This window comes from Canis lupus, chromosome 1, assembly GCF_003254725.2.
Source record: "Canis lupus dingo isolate Sandy chromosome 1, ASM325472v2, whole genome shotgun sequence".
Taxonomy (NCBI): domain Eukaryota; kingdom Metazoa; phylum Chordata; class Mammalia; order Carnivora; family Canidae; genus Canis; species Canis lupus.
This window is the reverse complement of record NC_064243.1, coordinates 104,060,585-104,078,292: the sequence shown is the minus strand read 5'-3', so window position 1 is coordinate 104,078,292 and position 17,708 is coordinate 104,060,585. Positions and strand designations below refer to the sequence as shown.

The 17,708-nt window shown below is 40.7% G+C and overlaps 1 protein-coding gene and 1 pseudogene across 1 annotated transcript in view; both read right to left on the bottom strand.

The window, feature by feature from the left end:
• The window catches only part of LOC112643685 (zinc finger protein 91-like), a 231,578-nt gene that overhangs the window by 26,148 nt on the left and 187,722 nt on the right, over positions 1-17,708 (bottom strand).
• LOC118353852 (NADH dehydrogenase [ubiquinone] 1 beta subcomplex subunit 1-like) lies at positions 5,871-6,043 on the bottom strand (annotated as a pseudogene).

Below are 17,708 nucleotides of genomic sequence, written 5' to 3'. Positions count from 1 at the left end.
GTTCACTTATGCAAGATGTATGACCACTGAATGTTTAACGCACAGCATGGTGACTACAGGTAATAGTGTGTTATACACTTGAAATTTGCTAGGAGAGAGCATCTTTTATTTTTTTTTAATGATTTTATTTATTCATTCATTACAGACACACAGAGACAGAGGCAGAGACACAGGCAGAGGGAGAAGCAGACTCCCTCAGGGAGCCTGATGTGGGACTTGATCCCAGGACCCGGGATCATGACCTGAGCCAAAGGCATACGCTCAACCACTAAGCCACGCAGGTACCCATAGAAGAAAGCGTCTTAAGTGTTCTCACTGATGTGGAGAACAAAGGCAATAGAAAACATTTGCTTACAACTTACAACTCATTGACAGTTTACCTGAGACAGGCAGAGTGAGCTCCCCCAAAGAACATTGCTTCGATGTTAATACTTTGCTAATGGCAGAAGTCAACCTTAGCTTGGTATTAGCCCAACCTCCCATAAGTCTCCTTTAAACATATAAAAGTCACTTTAGAAACTTCCTGTATCTCTACTCCCCACCCCCAAGACACATGTTAGAAATCATCCCCCAAGCATATGGCCCACTGAAACATACATCTATAGGGTCTTACTAGACGGTAATGTATGAACTTTTACTAACCTCAGCTAGCCCCTCAAGGTCCTGGAAATTTGCTCCCTAATTCCTTAGAGACTTCCACTGTCCCTAATGCCCTCCCAACTTGAAAAGCTACATAATCAGTATCTCCTCACAATTGCAGTGCACCTCTTCCTGCTCATGAGTCCCATCCTTGTGCTTTAATAAAACCACCTTTTTGCATCAAAGACATCTCAAGGGGATCCCTGGGTGGCTCAGCGGTTTAGCGCCTGCCTTTGGCCCAGGGTGTGATCCTGGGGACCTGGGATCAAGTCCTGCATCGGGCTCCCTGCATGGAACCTGCTTCTCCCTCTGCCTGTGTCTCTGCCTCTGTGTGTGTGTGTCTCTCTCTCATGAATCAATAAATAAAATCTTAAAAAAAAGATGTCTCGAGAATTTTTCTTGGCCATTGGCTTCAAACCCCAGCATTTCTACATCATCATCACATTTTAACCATTTTGTAGGATGTGACAAGATCTGTTTCTTTTTTCAAAGCCAAATATTATTCCAGCAATTTGGAGACACTCTTTGAGAACCCCAACATTTCCACATCATCAACACACACACACAATCCCTAACTACGGCAGGTGAAGGAAGGTGTTTATTATGTTGACTGTGGTAATTATTTTGTAATTAGGACCCAAGGGTCCAGGAGCACCTGGCTCCAATGGTCCCAAACCTAGTTCTGCCACTCATGGCTGATAAAATCCATAAACAAGAGAGAGGACTTGGGGTGCCTCAATTTTGACCTCAGACTTTCCAGCTGGACTCCTTCCTGCTTGTCTCTTGGCTCAGGGGGAAGAGCTGAGGGCTAAGCGTCTCTTGAGGGGAACTGAAACTACCCCTCAAGCAACTAGGACTGCCCTGAACCAGAAAGACCCCATCCCTGATAGACTCCTAGACGATGACAGATTTAACCTTGGCTGCCTGCCTGCAGGAATGCCCTCACTTTTGCCCCACATTTTCCTTATATGAACCTGGAAGTATTTCCAGAACTCTGGAGGCAGGCTTTGAGACATTGGTTGGCTGTCTTTCTGGTGTTGACCTCTCTGAAGTAACTTCCTTTCTTGTCTCACCACCACGAGTCTCTCTGCCTTCGGATTTTGTCAGTGGGAGTGGCCAAACCTGGTCTGTTTGGGACTCCAGGAGCCACAGGCTTTTGCACCCTTCCCCGTGCGCTGGTTAACGGAGAGATGAATGGTAGCAAAACAAGAAAGGAATTGACCTTCGGGAGGCCACCACAGAGAAAGCAACAGATGAACATTTCAAAGACTGTCTCCAAATTGCTGCAATAATACTCAGTTTTGAAAAAAGAAACAGATCTTGTCACATTCTACAACATGGTTAAAATGTGATGATGACATAGAAATGTTGGGGTTCAGAGACAATGGCCAAGAAAAATTATTGAGACACCTTCGGTGCAAAAAGGTGGTTCTATTAAAGTACAGGGACAAGTCTCATGGGCAGAAGGAGTTGCACTGGGGTTGTGACAAGGCGACTGAATATGCTTTCAAGTCGGGATGGGGTTTGGGACAACACCAGCCTCCAAGGTTTTATGGAAACAAGGCCTCCAGGACCTTCAGAAGACTAACTATTGTTAGGAAAAGGTCATTTATTACTATTTATTAAGACTCAGTCATGAGGGGCACCTGGTGGCTCAGTGGTTGAGTGTCTGCCTTCGGCTCAGGTCATGATCTCGGGGTCCTGCGATAGAGCCCCACATTGTGCTCCCTGCTCGAGGGGAGCCTACTTATCCCTCTGCCTGCTGCTCCTCCTGCTTGTGCTCTGCCCATCCCCACTCTCTCTGTCAAATAAACAAATAGTTTTTAAAAAGAAATATTAAAAATAAATCAAGAAGCCCTCTGTTAGATGTCTAGACTGAACAATATCCTAGTTATGAGGAATCACTGGCAAGTAAGAGAAGACTTGTCTCAGGAGATAAGGGCATCCCAAGTGCATCATCCAACCCAATCGTAAGGAGTGTGGGGTCATCCATTATTTCCACAGTCTATAGTTAACATCATGGAGTCAGGGGTGCTCTGGATTTTTCTTTTAAGATTTTATTTGTTTATTTGAGAGAGTGAGTGAGTGAGAAAGCATAAGGAGGGAGAGGAGAAGAGGAAGAGTGAGAAGCAGGATCCCCACTGAGCAGGGAGCTTGACATGGGGCTCAAATCCAGGACCCTGGGATCGTGACCTGAGCCAAAGACAGACACTTAACTGACTGAATCACCCAGGCACCCCTGTGCTCTGGCTTTTAAGGAGCAATTTTGTCATCCCAGCTACACAGAACTGGTCAAGTTGATACTTGGGTTATACAATTATTGGGGAATCAATCCCATTTTCCAGCTGTTCAAAATCATATACCTATGAGATCTGTCATTATTCCCATAGAATAGCAAGCATGAAGATTGTCTATACATGAGCTCTTGCGTTGATTTCCCTGAAATTTACCTCAAGTTGTCTAGCTTAGGCAAACAGCAAACATTCAAAGACAATCAAAACTAGAGTTTAACATCTACAAAGGTGGGTTATTGAAAGAATTTTTCTCTCTGAAATCACCCTTATTTCCAGAAACGTACAAATGAAGACTAATTGGTTTTTCAATAAGTTCAATTTTAACAAACTTCACTTAATTATTTACATAAGTCCAGCAAGAATAGTGATCAGTCATATAGATCTTTTAAAATCTGGTTTGCTGGAACTTTTTTTTTTTTTTTTTTTTAAGATTTTACTTATTTATTCATGAGAGACACAGAAGGAGAGAGGCAGAGACTTAGGCAAAGAGAGAAGCAGGCTTCCTGCCAGGAGCCTGATGTGGGACTCCATCCCAGAACTCCAAGATCTTGCCCTGAGCCCAAGGCAGTCATTCAACCGCTGAGCCACCCAGGCGTCCCTGGTGGAACTTCCTATAAGGAATTTATTTATTTTTTTTTAAATTTTTTTATTTATTTATGATAGTCACAGAGAGAGAGAGGCACAGAGACACAGGCAGAGGGAGAAGCAGGCTCCATGCACCGGGAGCCCGATGTGGGATTCGATCCCGGGTCTCCAGGATCGCGCCCTGGGCCAAAGGCAGGCGCCAAACTGCTGCGCCACCCAGGGATCCCCCTATAAGGAATTTATTTATTTTTTTTTATTTTTTATTTTTTTTCCTATAAGGAATTTAGATTGAACTTTTAGTAGCGTCTCTAGGCCAGAAACCAAGCCAAGTACTTGCCATCAGACATGACTGCAATACCTGTAGATTGAGGTGCATTCCTCTTTACAAGGTTCCCAAAGTATCCTGAGGTTCTTGCACCTGCCTCTCCTGGTAAGGCTTGCTGCTGAGAACTCTGTAAGCAAGGTATTAGGCCAACATGTCCAAGGGGCTCCATTGGTTACATGTGTCATAATGTCAGTCTTAATACCTGAAAGCTCTTTGGTCATATCTGAGTCTATGCATGTCTCTTCTCAAATATGATATTCCTTGGTAAAATAACCAATGTTTTCAATGGTATCCTGTTACAAGAAGAACAGATTCTTTTCCTTTTCCTTTCTTTCTTCTCTTTCTTTCTTTCTTTCTTTCTTTCTTTCTTTCTTTCTTTCTTTCTTTCTTTCTTTCTCTTTCTTCTTTTTTTAGAGAGAGAGAGAGTGTGAGTATGGAGGGGTAGAGGGAGAACAAAAGGGAGAATCCCAAGCAGACTCCATGCCTAGCACAGAGTCCAGTGCAGGGCTTGATCTCACCACCCTGAGATCATGACCTGAGTTGAAACCAAGAGTCATATGCTTAACCAACTGAGCCACCAAGAACAGATTCTTATTGAACTTATGCAAACGACTATGGTTGCCATGACAGAACATTCACTAAGGCTTTTTGAATTTCTGAGGGTTCCAGTACAGAGAAAAGCTAAATGCTTCAATTTGTTCACAAATGAATACTTTATCACATTTCTGAAAGGCATAGCTATCTTAAAAGAAAGTTTTCTTTCTTTTTTTTTTAAGAAAGTTTTCTTAATCTGAAAGAGCAAACATTAGAGTATCAGCAACATTTCAAGCAAGAGTCATAAAACCTATAATCATTTTTCCCAATTCATTTAGTCCCATGTTACTAATTCTTCAGTTTGAATGCAGTTTTAGTTCTGGAAATTTGTGCCCATTTCAGTTTTATGATCTTAAAGATATCAAATACCTATATTTGTATGAAAAGTCCTTTTAGTGAATCTCCTTGAAGATTAAACTCACTTTACATGAGAATAAGTGCTATCATAAATGACAAAAACTCAGAAATGGACATAGTTAGGTATCTGATAAGAGGTCATTATGATGCATTTGACAAGGAAATTTGGTTATTTCTTAATTTTTTTTTAAGATTTTATTTACTCATTCAAATGAATGAGTAAATAAATGAACTCAAATGAGTAAATAAATAAATAAATGCCCAAATCTGGTTATTTCTGTGACATATAACACTTCAATACTCGGAATATCGAGTGATGACCTTATACCAGAATGTAATATACCAAATAAACAAGTCTAATTAGTCAAAGAAATTTCACATATGATCTAATTTCACATATGATCTTGGGGAAGGGGGCAGCCCCGGTGGCTCAGTGGTTTAGCGCCGCCTGCAGCCCAGGGCCTGATCCTGGAGACCCAGGATCGAGTCCCACATCTGGCTCCTGGCATGGAGCCTGCTTCTCCCTCTGCCTGTCTCTGCCTCTGTGTGTGTGTGTGTGTGTGTGTGTGTGTGTCTCATGAGTAAATAAATAAAATCTTTTTAAAAATTAAAAAAAAAAAAATCTTGGGGAAGTTTGTTATTACCTTAGAAAATTTTAAAGCACATGCCTAACTAGGATTATAGATCATCAAAGACCTGATAAAAGCAAAATATAGAAACTGATTTTTCTGGGCAAAGAAAAGAGAAAATAACTTCGTTTACATCTTCTTATCAAGAACAGATCAACAATTCATCAAACTTGTATTCTTTTAATATAATGAATGTGTTTTTATTTCTCTCCTAATTTTTAAAATGGAACATTCTATAATTCAGTCACAGCCTTGGGACACCTGGGTGGCTCAGCAGTTGAGCATCTGCCTTTAGCTCAGGGCATGATCCCGGGTCCTAGGATCAAGTCCTGCATGGGGCTCCCTGTCAGGAGTCTGCTTCTCCCTCTGCCTATGTCTCTGCCTCTCTCTCTCTGTCTTTCATGAGTAAATAAATAAAATCTTAAAAAAAAAATTCAGTCACTGCCTTTACTTCCAGGTGACTTCTTCATTGGATCTTAATTTCCTTTTAAACAACAAATTTTTGTTCTGGAAGGCAGTTAGTTTTTCATCATTCTGTCTAGATAACATCCAAGGACAAATCCCACAGGCACAAGTATAGGTACCCAGTGGTCACAAACAATCTGAATTAAGTTCATCATGAATGAGTTTAGTCATTGATTAATGTTTTAGTCTATCATCTACAGCTGGAATTCTCAAACTTGACTGCACATCAAAAGCATCTGGGGAACCTTTATCAAAATAGGGACTCGGAAAAAAAAAAGAAAAAAAAATAGGGACTCGGGGCAGCCCGGGTGGCTCAGTGGTTTAGCACCGCCTTCAGCCCAGGGTGTGATCCTGGAGACGAGGCGGTGGGGGGGTCGAGTCTCGTGTTGGGCTCCCTGCATGGAGCCTGCTTCTCCCTCTGCCTGTGTCTCTGCCTCTCTCTCTGTGTCTCTCAGGAATAAACAAATAAAATCTTCTAAAAAATAGAAATAAATAAAATCCATTCATTTCAACCTTAGTCCATCATGACCACCCATAAAATTCCTTTCCAAAGATTTCCCTTCACAAACCTTCAGCAATTTTCTTTTGCATTCACATTTTGTCCGAAGCCATTTCTCTCCAAGCAGCCAGTCTCACTTAGGACAAAATTACCTTGTATTCCCATTCCTTATGTCCTTCTTACACATACAGAGTTGCTTCCCTTATTTTCAACAGTCTTAATTCCACTTAGTGAATTGTAACTATTAGAAACCTTAATCTCCAGTGGAAACTAAGTAGTATTCAACCATGAACTATTACACCAGAATTTGTTGGATGGCAAATTTATGAATACATTTAAGCACAAAACCTGATTTCCACCCAGATATCCTTAGTTTCTCAGCAATAAGAAGTCAAAAGCAGATAAACCTCCTTCAGTAATCAATACTTTAGTATTTTGTCTTTTTGGAAAAGACCTAGATGTCCAACGAATTTAATCCAATCTATCATCCAAGCAAAACCTCCAAGTTTCAGGTTACCAAAGACTTTGAAAGGTATCTTAACAATTACCCATGAAAACTGAGTCAGACAAAATTAACCATCTTTTTAAGTCACATTTTTGCTAACAAACTGCAACAGAAATAACATAAGCCTATTTGACCTTCAGTAATCCCTGGTAGAATAAAAATTTTATATTTAATGCTGATAATTCTAAAGACATGTCTCTCTTTTTTAAAAGCTTTTATTTATTTATTCATGAGAGACACAGAGAGAGAGGCAGAGACATAGGCAGAGGGAGAAGCAGGCTCCTTGCAAGGAACCTGATGCAGGACTTGATTCCAGGACCCCAGGATCACAACCAGAGCCGAAGGCAGACACTCAACTGCTGAACCACCAGGCATCCCTAAAGACATGTCTTTTAATTAAACCGACAAACAAATTAGATTTATTTATGTTTAAAGATTGTATTTATTTATTCATGAGATACACAGAGAGAGGGAGAGAGAGGCAGAGACACAGGCAGAGGGAGAAGCTGGCTCCATTCAGGGAGCCTGATGTGGGACTCGACCCCAGGACTCCAAGATCACGCCCTGGGCCAAAGGCAGGCGCCAAACCACTGAGCCACCCAGGGATCCCCAACAAATTAGATTTAAATATCAAAATTAAGTTCCACCTGGGTCCACTGTAAAAGTTGATCAATTTGCTTCCCATTGTCACTTTTTACCTGGAGCACCAGTTAGGAAATCTGATGTGGGTGGTGTAAGTCCAGGGAAGAAGTGCTCTTCACTCCTTGGCCTCAAAGAGAGGAGGAGGAGCCAATGTGCTGGAGGCATAGAGGATGGTATAACAGCTACTTATGCAGGTCAGCCCCAAAGTGGGGCAGAAACAGGAGGAGAGGAAGGGGAGGCACAAGAGGTGGGGTGTCACCAGAAGGCAGAGAAAGAGGGTTCCTGGTTCTAAACCTTGTCAGCTCTGACAGATGAGTAGATGCCATGTTTTTTTCCCACCAAAGTAGAAATATGTAGTCCATCTCAGACCAGAGAAGACAGGGAACTTCCGCAAAACAGAGTTTGGGCAGCTACTTGGAAATATTCCTTAAAGTCCTTGTCGCGGGGCAGCCCTGGTGGTGCAGCGGTTTACGCTGCCGCCTGCAGCCCAGGGTGTGATCCTGGAGACCTGGGATCGAGTCCCACATCAGGCTCCCTGCATGGGGCCTGCTTCTCCCTCTGCCTGTGTCTCTGCCTCTCTCTCTCTCTCTGTGTGTCTCTCATGAATAAATAAATAAATAAATAATAAAGTCCTTGTCTCAAGGTAGACTAACTACAGTTGAATCCAATAATAGTATTAACCTGGGAAATGAGGGAGAAGCCTCCAACTGTATTAGAAGGAGGAACTGTGAGAGAGTCAGTGTCCTCTTTATTGTGGATGGCCTGTGTCTCCTCCAGCAACGTGGGTTCTACCAGGAGGCTGCCTAGATGATTATTATCCAATATGTCTGGATGGAGTTTACTGGTCTGGTGAAGTGAAGTGACCAAACATGTTCTACAAGATGGCTTAGGTCCAGGTGGCTGATTTAAAGCCCTGAAGGCCTGGACTTATGGTCCTTATCCATTTACTCTCTTTCCTGTAGAAGAGATATAACTGACAGATACTACTGAGGCCATGGAGTTTTACAGGAGATCAGTCCTTTTTTAAATTTTGCAATCCAAATTATTCTGGGTTAAAAGGTGTTCCAAGGGAGAGTCCTTGAGAACTGAAGAAGAGAGAAGGTCCAATATCAAAAATCCCCCCTAACTCCTCAGTGGCGTCCCACACAGGATACATCAGAGGTTCCCTGTGTCAAAACCAACCAGAGGGGATCCCTGGGTGGCGCAGTGGTTTGGCGCCTGCCTTTGGCCCAGGGCGCGATCCTGGAGACCCGGGATCGAGTCCCACGTCGGGCTCCTGGTGCATGGAGCCTGCTTCTCCCTCTGCCTATGTCTCTGCCTCTCTCTCTCTCTCTCTGTGTGACTATCATAAATAAATAAAAATTAAAAAAAAAAAAAAAACAACCAGAGGCATCCTCGAACAAAATGGCTATTTATCAGGGATGTTGGCATCACCTCCCCTATTTCCCCATTGCATCTTAGGCTACAGATAGGTGCCTGGTAGGAATTTTTATTGAAATCTGTTTAAATTTATTCATATACTTGAAAACAAGAAAAAGAACAGCAAAACAGATAGGTGCCTGGTTCACAGACTGAAATACCATGCCATGCCATGAAGGCTGTGTGGTTGCCTTGTCATGAAGGCTGTGCTGTGCCATGAAGAACCTGCCATTTCTTTTTTAAAGATTTTATTTATTTATTCATGAGAGACACACAGAGGGAGAGAGAAGCAGAGACTCAGGCAGAGGGAGAAGCAGGCTCATGCAGGGACCCCAACGTGGGACTTGATCCTAGGTTTCCAGGATCACACCCTGGGCTGAAGGCTGCGCTAAACCACTGAGCCACCTGGGCTGCCCGAATCTGCCATTTCTAATCCATGGTAAATACTAGGAAAGTTTTACAAGGGAGAATTACACAATTTTGTAGTTAAAGTAGTTAGTAGAGGACATTGTGAGAAAACAGTAAAGATAGAAATCCATCATGATCTAAGTGACCTTGCAACACATGAAGTCTTTACAGCCGACTTCTGGAGGAAATGGTCCTGGTTGGGTTTTAATTCAATCAGGTACTGGTCTTGGCTGGTTTTGAGTGGAGGTCTTACAGCCAAAAGTTGCTAGACCAAAGATGCAAAAAGGATCACATTTGATGAACGAGAAGGAAACCTAACGCAGGACTCTTAAGTTTGGCAGCTGTGCTAGTCACTTAGGTGGGCTCTTCCTGTGCCCAAGGAAGACAAGTTTGTATAAAGACAAGAATAAAGAGAAGACAAGTTTCTGGATCTTAATACCATTCTAGCCATCATACAAACTTCCCCCTAAAAGTCAGGGTTTCTCCTTCTCGTAAAGTAGCCACGGGCTAGAGGACTGCAGCCTGAGCAATCAACATGAAAGTGTTCCAATAAGACCGTACTCCTTGAAGGGCCCCTGAAATGAGAGTAAAGGAAGAGGAAAGTACTCATCAAGATTACAATGAGGCCCAGAATCCAGATGAGAGGGATGCCTGGGTGGCTCAGCAGTTGAGCGTCTGCCTTTGGCTCAGAGCATGATCCCCAGGTCCTGGGATTGAGTCTCACATTGGGCTCCTAGAAGGGAGCCTGCTTCTCCCTCTGCCTATGTCTCCACCTCTCTCTCTGTGCATCTTTCATGAATAAATACAAAAAATCTTAAAAACAAACAAACAAACAAACAAAGAATCCAGATGAGAAGACTGAATCCCTTCAAAGTTGCCAAATGATGTAGGAAATACTGGAGTTTGGAGCTGACAGCTGGGAAAGAATTATTGAGACATCTTCGATGCAACAAGGTGGTTTTATTAAAGCACAGGGACAGGAACCCTGGGGAGAAACAGCTGCACTGGGGTTGTGACAGGTGACCAATTATGTACTTACAAGTTGGGAGGGGCTTAGGGATAAAGTAAGTCTTTTTTTTTCTTTTTTTTTTTTCTTTGATAACGTAAGTCATTAAGGAATTTTGGAAACAAGTTTTCCAGAATCTTGAGGGAACTAGCTGGAGTTACAAAAATGTCGTTTATGGGGGTGGGGGTGACTGGGTGATGGGCACTGAGGGGGGCACTTGATGGGATGAGCACTGGGTGTTATTCTATATGTTGGCAAATTGAACACCAATAAAAAATAAATTTATAATAAAATAAAATAGAAGAAAAAATTGTTAAATTTACATAATAACACCTGGGGTGGGGAGCTGGGTACATTAATTGTATGGTTAAACTATTTGCCTCTCATAGTTTGATGGCTATATGTTGGCATACTGAACTTAAATAAAAACAAATGTAAAAAAAATGTCATTTATTACTGTCTAATAGAACCTTAGTAATGCAGAGCCTGGGTGGCTCAGTCAGATAAACATCCCACTCTTGATTTTAGCTCAGGTCATGATCTTAGGGTCGAGAGATCAAGCCCCACACTGGGCTCTATGCTGATTGTGGAGCCTGCTTGAGATTCTCTCCCTCTCTCTTTCCCCCTCACCCCTCTTCTCACTCTCACTCTCTCTAAAAATATAAATAAATAAAAAAATAAAGCTTGGTCATGAGAACTTTCAGATGTGTATCAGTGGCCATATTCTTGGAAGATGATTGCTAACATTGCTAACTGGGGGTTAAAGATAACGGAAGTTTCCAAAGGAATGTTTATATGTTAATGTAGACTTACAGGATCCTGGACATTGGGGATATTGTTAAGCTAAGATTGTCCTTTTGCTCTTAGCAAAGCATTAACATTGAGGCAGTTGAGCTCCCAGAAGAATGTCACTCTACCTGTTTCAAGGACTTCTTAATGGGCTGTAGACAGTAAAGAAATTTAATTTTTTTCTTTTGCCTTTATTTCCCACATCAGTGACATTATGCTAAGTGAAGTAAATGGGTCACAGAGACAGATACACTGCTTTCACTTCTGTGAGGAACCTAATATAGTAGAAGAGAAGGAAGTAGGGAAGGAAAGGAGAGAGTGAGGAAGGTAGGAATAAAAAAAGGAGGAAAATGTAGTTGCTGGGGCTTAGAATAGAGATACATATGGAAGTGGTTGTTTAACAGGTACTGAGGTACTTCTATTTTGCAAGATGAGAAATCCCAGAGGTTGATTTTACAACATAAATATACTTCACACTGCAGTTTAAAATGGTTAAAATGGTAAATGTTATGGCATATGTTTACACCACAATTAAGAGTAAACTATAAAACTTAAAATTAAAACAAAAACAAAAATAAAAAACCTAAATTCATATAATGTTATGAGTTTTATTTTTTAAGATTCTATTTATTTATTCATGAGAGATGGGGGGCAGGGGGTGCAGAGACACAGGCAGAGGGAGAATTAGGTTCCATACAGGGAGCCCGATGTGGGACTCGATCCGGTGACTCCAGAACCACGCCCTGGGTCGAAGGCAGGCGCTAAACCGCTGAGCCACCCAGAGATCCCCAATGTCATGAGTTTTAAAACATCACCTTTAATTCAAAGAGATATTTTTTTCACAAAGGGAATATATGTTCATCCTTTAAATTGTTTTTTTTTTTTTTTTTTTTTTTTTATTTATGATAGTCACACAGAGATAGAGAGAGAGAGAGGCAGAGACATAGGTAGAAGGAGAAGCAGGCTCCATGCACCGGGAGCCCGACGTGGGACTCGATCCCGAGTCTCCAGGATCGCGCCCTGGGCCAAAGGCAGGCGCTAAACCGCTGCGCCACCCAGGGATCCCTATGTTCATCCTTTAAATAGACAATGACCTTAATTCTATTATAACAATTCACCAAGAACGGATAAAACAACCGCTGACCACTCACTAACCAAAAAAAGAAACAAACAAGGAAAGTCATGAACCAACGTATGAGTAATATTTATACAAACAAATACCCATGTAATTTTATTGGCAATTGACATATGGCTGATTATTACTTGAACCCTACACAGTCTTAAAATTACTAAGTTGAAAATTGTTATCCAAACAGAACAGAAAAAAAAAAAACAAAAACACAATTCGTTGAGGCTGTAGAAACTATCATACAAAAGGAAGCATTGTTATGGAATTATAAAACAAGAATAAGAGAAATTTTAACTCCCAAAACTTCTGAATAAATTATAGGTATTTTATCAAAAAAGGATTCTTGTATGTAACTGTAATTTTAAACTGGGACTGTTCCTCATGGAAAGCAAACATTTGAAGCACTAGCATGTGTTATATTGCTTAGAAAATTACCATCAATCATAAAATGTTCTAATAAAAATTTTATGAATAACCATATAAATGACATTAGAGAAAGTTGTTATTAATATTTCCACTTTTTCACAGGATACGAAGACTGTGATCCATGCTTTAGAAGCAACCACAAAAACATTTCTTACTAAAGAAACCCCATGAATGTTGTAAAGTAATCTCAGGATTACTAACACATAAGTATACATTTGGGTTAACATTAATTATACCACAATTCAGATACATTCTGTGGAAAGCAGATGAAAATCCTAATGATTACTTTTTGACTGAAGTAAATTTATGTTTGTGAAGAAAACAATTTAATACATACGGTTTTGTTCTTTTTTTAGATTTATTTATTCAATTGAGACAGAGAGATACAGAGAGAGAGAGCATGAGCAGGGGGAGACACAGAGAGAGAGGGAGAAGCAAGCTCCCTGCTGAGCCAGGAGCCATGGGGATGGCTCCGAGGACCCGATTCCAGGACCCTGAGATCATGACCTGAGCCAAAGGCTGATGCCCAAACATCTGAGCCACCCAGGTGCCCCAGACATATGGGTTTTGACTACCTAAATCACATCTTATAAAACACATGTACATCAAACATGGTATATGAGTACTTTAGAATCTAAAATCACAACCAAATTTCACAGAAACTAATCACAGAAGGATAACATCTGGGACATAGACATACAGCAACTTTACATAAACAAGCCAAAATTATAAAATGATAGTTGTGAAGAAATACGGTAACAATGTATGCTTTATTATATTTTGGACAATGTTCTAAGCTCCCCTATGACGTTAATATTTTAGCAATTATATGATGTAAAAAATATGATGTAAATAGATATTATTTTTACCATTTAGGAATTAGAGAACACAGAGTTGAAATTTCTAATGTTAGTTCATATGAAGAAAAAGGGAATTTTGAAGTGAAATACAAATGTTCTTATTTTATTTTTATTTTTATTTTTTAAGATTTCATTTATTTATTCACGAGAGACACAGAGAAAGAGAGAGAAGCAGAGACCCAGGCAGAGGGAGAAGCAGGCTCCATGCAGGGAGCCGGAAGGGGGACTTGATCAGGGGTCTCCAGGATCAGGCCCTGGACCGAAGATGGCGCTAAACTGCTGAGCCACCAGGGCTGCCATGATGTTCTTATTTTAGGGAGGTGCCTTGTACTCTGATGAACTTACTGAGTGGGATTTTGTAAGATGACGTTTGAGGCCTCCATGAGATTGGAAATCATAAAGTAGAAGATATGTGATATCTATCTCCAGTGTTTACAACTTTTCTGAACCTAATATTCTGACCACTCCCCTTGCATATTTCTGTCAAGAAGCAAAAATGGAATTTTAAAATTGGGTTCAAACAAATTCCTCAGAAATAGGCACAGATTTCGCCGGGTCCCCCAAAGCAATAGAAACACAGATATATCAATGCAGGCCCTCACAGGCAATGGAAAGTCCTTTATCCTCACTATGAATAGGTTGGAGGACCAGGGGAACAGAAAGAGAATCCTTAGAGGATATAGGAGCATGGGGAGTGTTAGATAGGATTGTCCCTTTGTCATAGCAAGGGAAATGAACTTAATATTCTAGAAAGTTATTTTCATTCAACAAAGTTTCCCAAAACGCGCTTTATGGTCTGGCTTCCTCCTTAAATTTTGGACCTAAGCTATGTCATCTGCTTCATTCATTCCCACCTGCCTGGATATAAGGCTACTGTCTCTTTTCTCTTAATATTCCAGCCTCCTTCTTTGGCTCCAAAAAGGCAATCAGATCTAGTTTAGGTATAGCAAGACCCGTTTATTTAAAAATATATATATATTATATATATAACTATATATATAGTTTTGTTGGAGAGCCTCTAGTTTTCAATCCAGTATTGTCCTCAGTAGAGAAGACATCGTAGAATTCTAGAAAATTATTTCCCAAAATACTGTTTTCTGACACCCCTTTAGAATACACAGGAGGGATTTCCAAAGCTCAGATCTTGAGCTCCACTTCCAAGTATAATGGAAACAAAAACAAAGGGCAGGAAATAGAGTTTAAGTTGGGAGCAGTACAATTTTATGCAACTGCATTTTTAGAATTACCAGTAATCTACAGTAAATGATGCTGTTACCTTAAGGAAGGGCAGACTAAATTTAAAGATGAAAAAAAAAATAAAATTTTTTCTCTGCATCTACAAACTCTTACTTATTTCCCTTACTGCAGGGATCTGAATTCCAGTCATGTATAGAAGAATCTTTGAAGACATAGTCTTTAAAGGAAGGAAAAAACCTTGAGTACGGGTTGGGAAATCTGGAAGGAACCTATCCTCAACCACAAAGAGGAGGTGTCCATAATTCTCTATTATCACATCCCTGTGTGTTGCAGCTCTGAAAATAAGTAATACATTGACCAAGTGGTGATGGGTAGGGTTCAAATTTACTGAAGACTAAGAGAAGTTAGGAAAACTGTTTCTGGCTTAGGTGTTTCCCCTACTTTATTCAGTAAGATCATTTTCAGCACAGTAATATGCTATAATGTATTCTCTAGCCCTGAAGTAAGAGGATGGCATATGACCCCCAAAAAACAATATAAATATTGTATGCTTCTACATATATTATCAAATAATGGTATCAAACCAAGCATATACATTTTATTTACTTTTTTATTTTTTTTATTTTAAAGATTTTATTTATTTATTCATGAGAGACAGAGACAGAGAGAAAGAGAGAGGCAGAGACACAGGCAGAGGGAGAAGCAGGCTCCATGCAGGAAGCCTGACGTGGGACTCAATCCCGGGTCTTCAGTATCACGCCCTGGGCCGAAGGCAGGCGCCAAACTGCTGAGCCACCCAGGGATCCCAAGCATATACATTTTAGAGTACTGTTTTTATGTCATACAGTATAAGTTGTATATATTAATTAGAAGGAAATGTTGATAGTTTAGAAGTGAACTTATAAAATTCTAATGTGAATTCAAACTTCACAACAGTGAATTGGAGACCTTATCTAAAATGTCAGTTCTGATTCAGGAGTTCTGGAGTGGGATCTGAGTCTGCATTTTTTTAAAGATTGTATTATTGATTTATTCATGAGAGAGAGAGAGAGAGTCAGAGACATAGGCAGAGGGAGAAGCAGGCTCCACTCAGGGAGCCTGATGTGGACTCAGTCCCAGGACTCCAGGATCACACCCCAGGCTGAAGGCAGGTACTAAACCACTGAGTCACCCAGGCATCCCTGAGTCTGCATTTTTAACAAGCCACTGGCCTATGGGCTAATAAGAATCTCTTGTCCTTGCAATGGATCACCATGGGAAATGTTGTTTATATTACCAAGGTTTTGACAGGAATGTCATATTTAAGAAAGTCATAGACTCAGATACAAACAGATAGCTTTTAAGAACTAAGGTCAACTTTATGAAACCAATAAAGTCCCTTAAAATTATCTACATGGTATCTTGCTTTCAGTGTTTCCTAGAGCCTTACCAGGTATGTAAGTAAGGTCACTTTCTGGCAGGCTTAAAAACCTGAAGATACATTTAAAAAAAAAAAAAGATTTTATTTGTTTATTCATTCATGAGACACACAGAGAGAGAGAGAGAGAGAGGCAGAGACACAGGCAGAGGGAGAAGCAGGCTCCATGCAGAGAGCCAGACGTGGAACTCAATCCAAGGTCTCCAGGATCATACCCTGGGCAGAAGGTGGCACTAAACCACTGAGCCACCTGGGCTGCCCAACCTAAAGATATTTGGAGGACTGAAGAAGAGAAGTAACCCAACTCTACAGATATTGCAGGTGAATTTGATGGCAAGTATTTGGCCTGCCTTCCTGAACTCACAAGGCTTTAAAGGTTCAATCTGAAGGGCACTTGGCTGGTTCAGTTGGAAGACAGTATTACTCTTGATCTTGGGGTCATGAGTTTGAGCCCCACATTGGATACAAAGATTATCAAAACAAAACAACTTAAAAAAAAAAGTTCAATCTAAAATTCCTTTTAAAGGGGATCCCTGGGTGGCTCAGCAGTTTAGTGCCTGCCTTCGGTCCAGGGCAGGATCCTGGAGTCCCATGATTGAGTGCCACATCAGGCTCCCTGCATGGAGCCTGCTTCTCCCTCTGCCTGTGTCTCTGCCTCTCTCACTCTCTCTCTCTCTCTGTCTCTCTCTCTGTGTCTCATGAATAAATAAATAAAATCTTAAAAAAAAAACTTAAAAAGATTTTATTTATTTGTTTGAGAAAGAGCATGAGTTGGAGGGAGAGGGAGAAGGAGAAGGAGAAGCAGACTCTCTGCTGAGGCTCAGTTCTGGAATTCCAGGATCATGACCTGAGCTGAAGGCAGACACTTACTGGACTGAGCCACCCAGGCACCCTTCATAGAGATATTCCAATGGCAGACAAGGAAAATCTGTCAGATTGGTACTGCCTGTGCCCCATCTGAAGAGACTTCAAGTCTGACATCTAGGAATATTCCCACTGGCAGTATTCAGGATTCCAACATTGAGTTTATCATTCTTTCAACCACTTGCCTGTGTTTTAATCATGTAATTTCTGTGATATACTCAGAAATTCCACAAGTGAGAAAAGCTGTTTTACAAAATAAGATGGCTTTAGATATATTGATGGCATCACAAGGTGGAACTTGTGCCAGTACACACATGGAGTGCTATGCCTTTATCCAAGGTGAGTGAATCAGAGAGAGGACCAAATATCAACCTTGGAGAACCTGACACTCAGGCTTAAGGAAATGTTAGCTCAAAGGTTTAATTCTAGAAATTTTTTGGCTTAAATCTACTTTAATGTTTCTATCATGATATTAGTCTTTTTACTGTCAATTGTTCACTCTATAAATTGTTACCTTCTTGTGTACAGTGATCAACTCAGACTCACTCTAAGCTTATGATGGTAAAATGTCTAGATACTATAAATAATATATACAGTTCTGCATAAAGGTTAACAGTTTATACCTAGACATAGTGAAACTTCTCAAGCTATGGGGCACA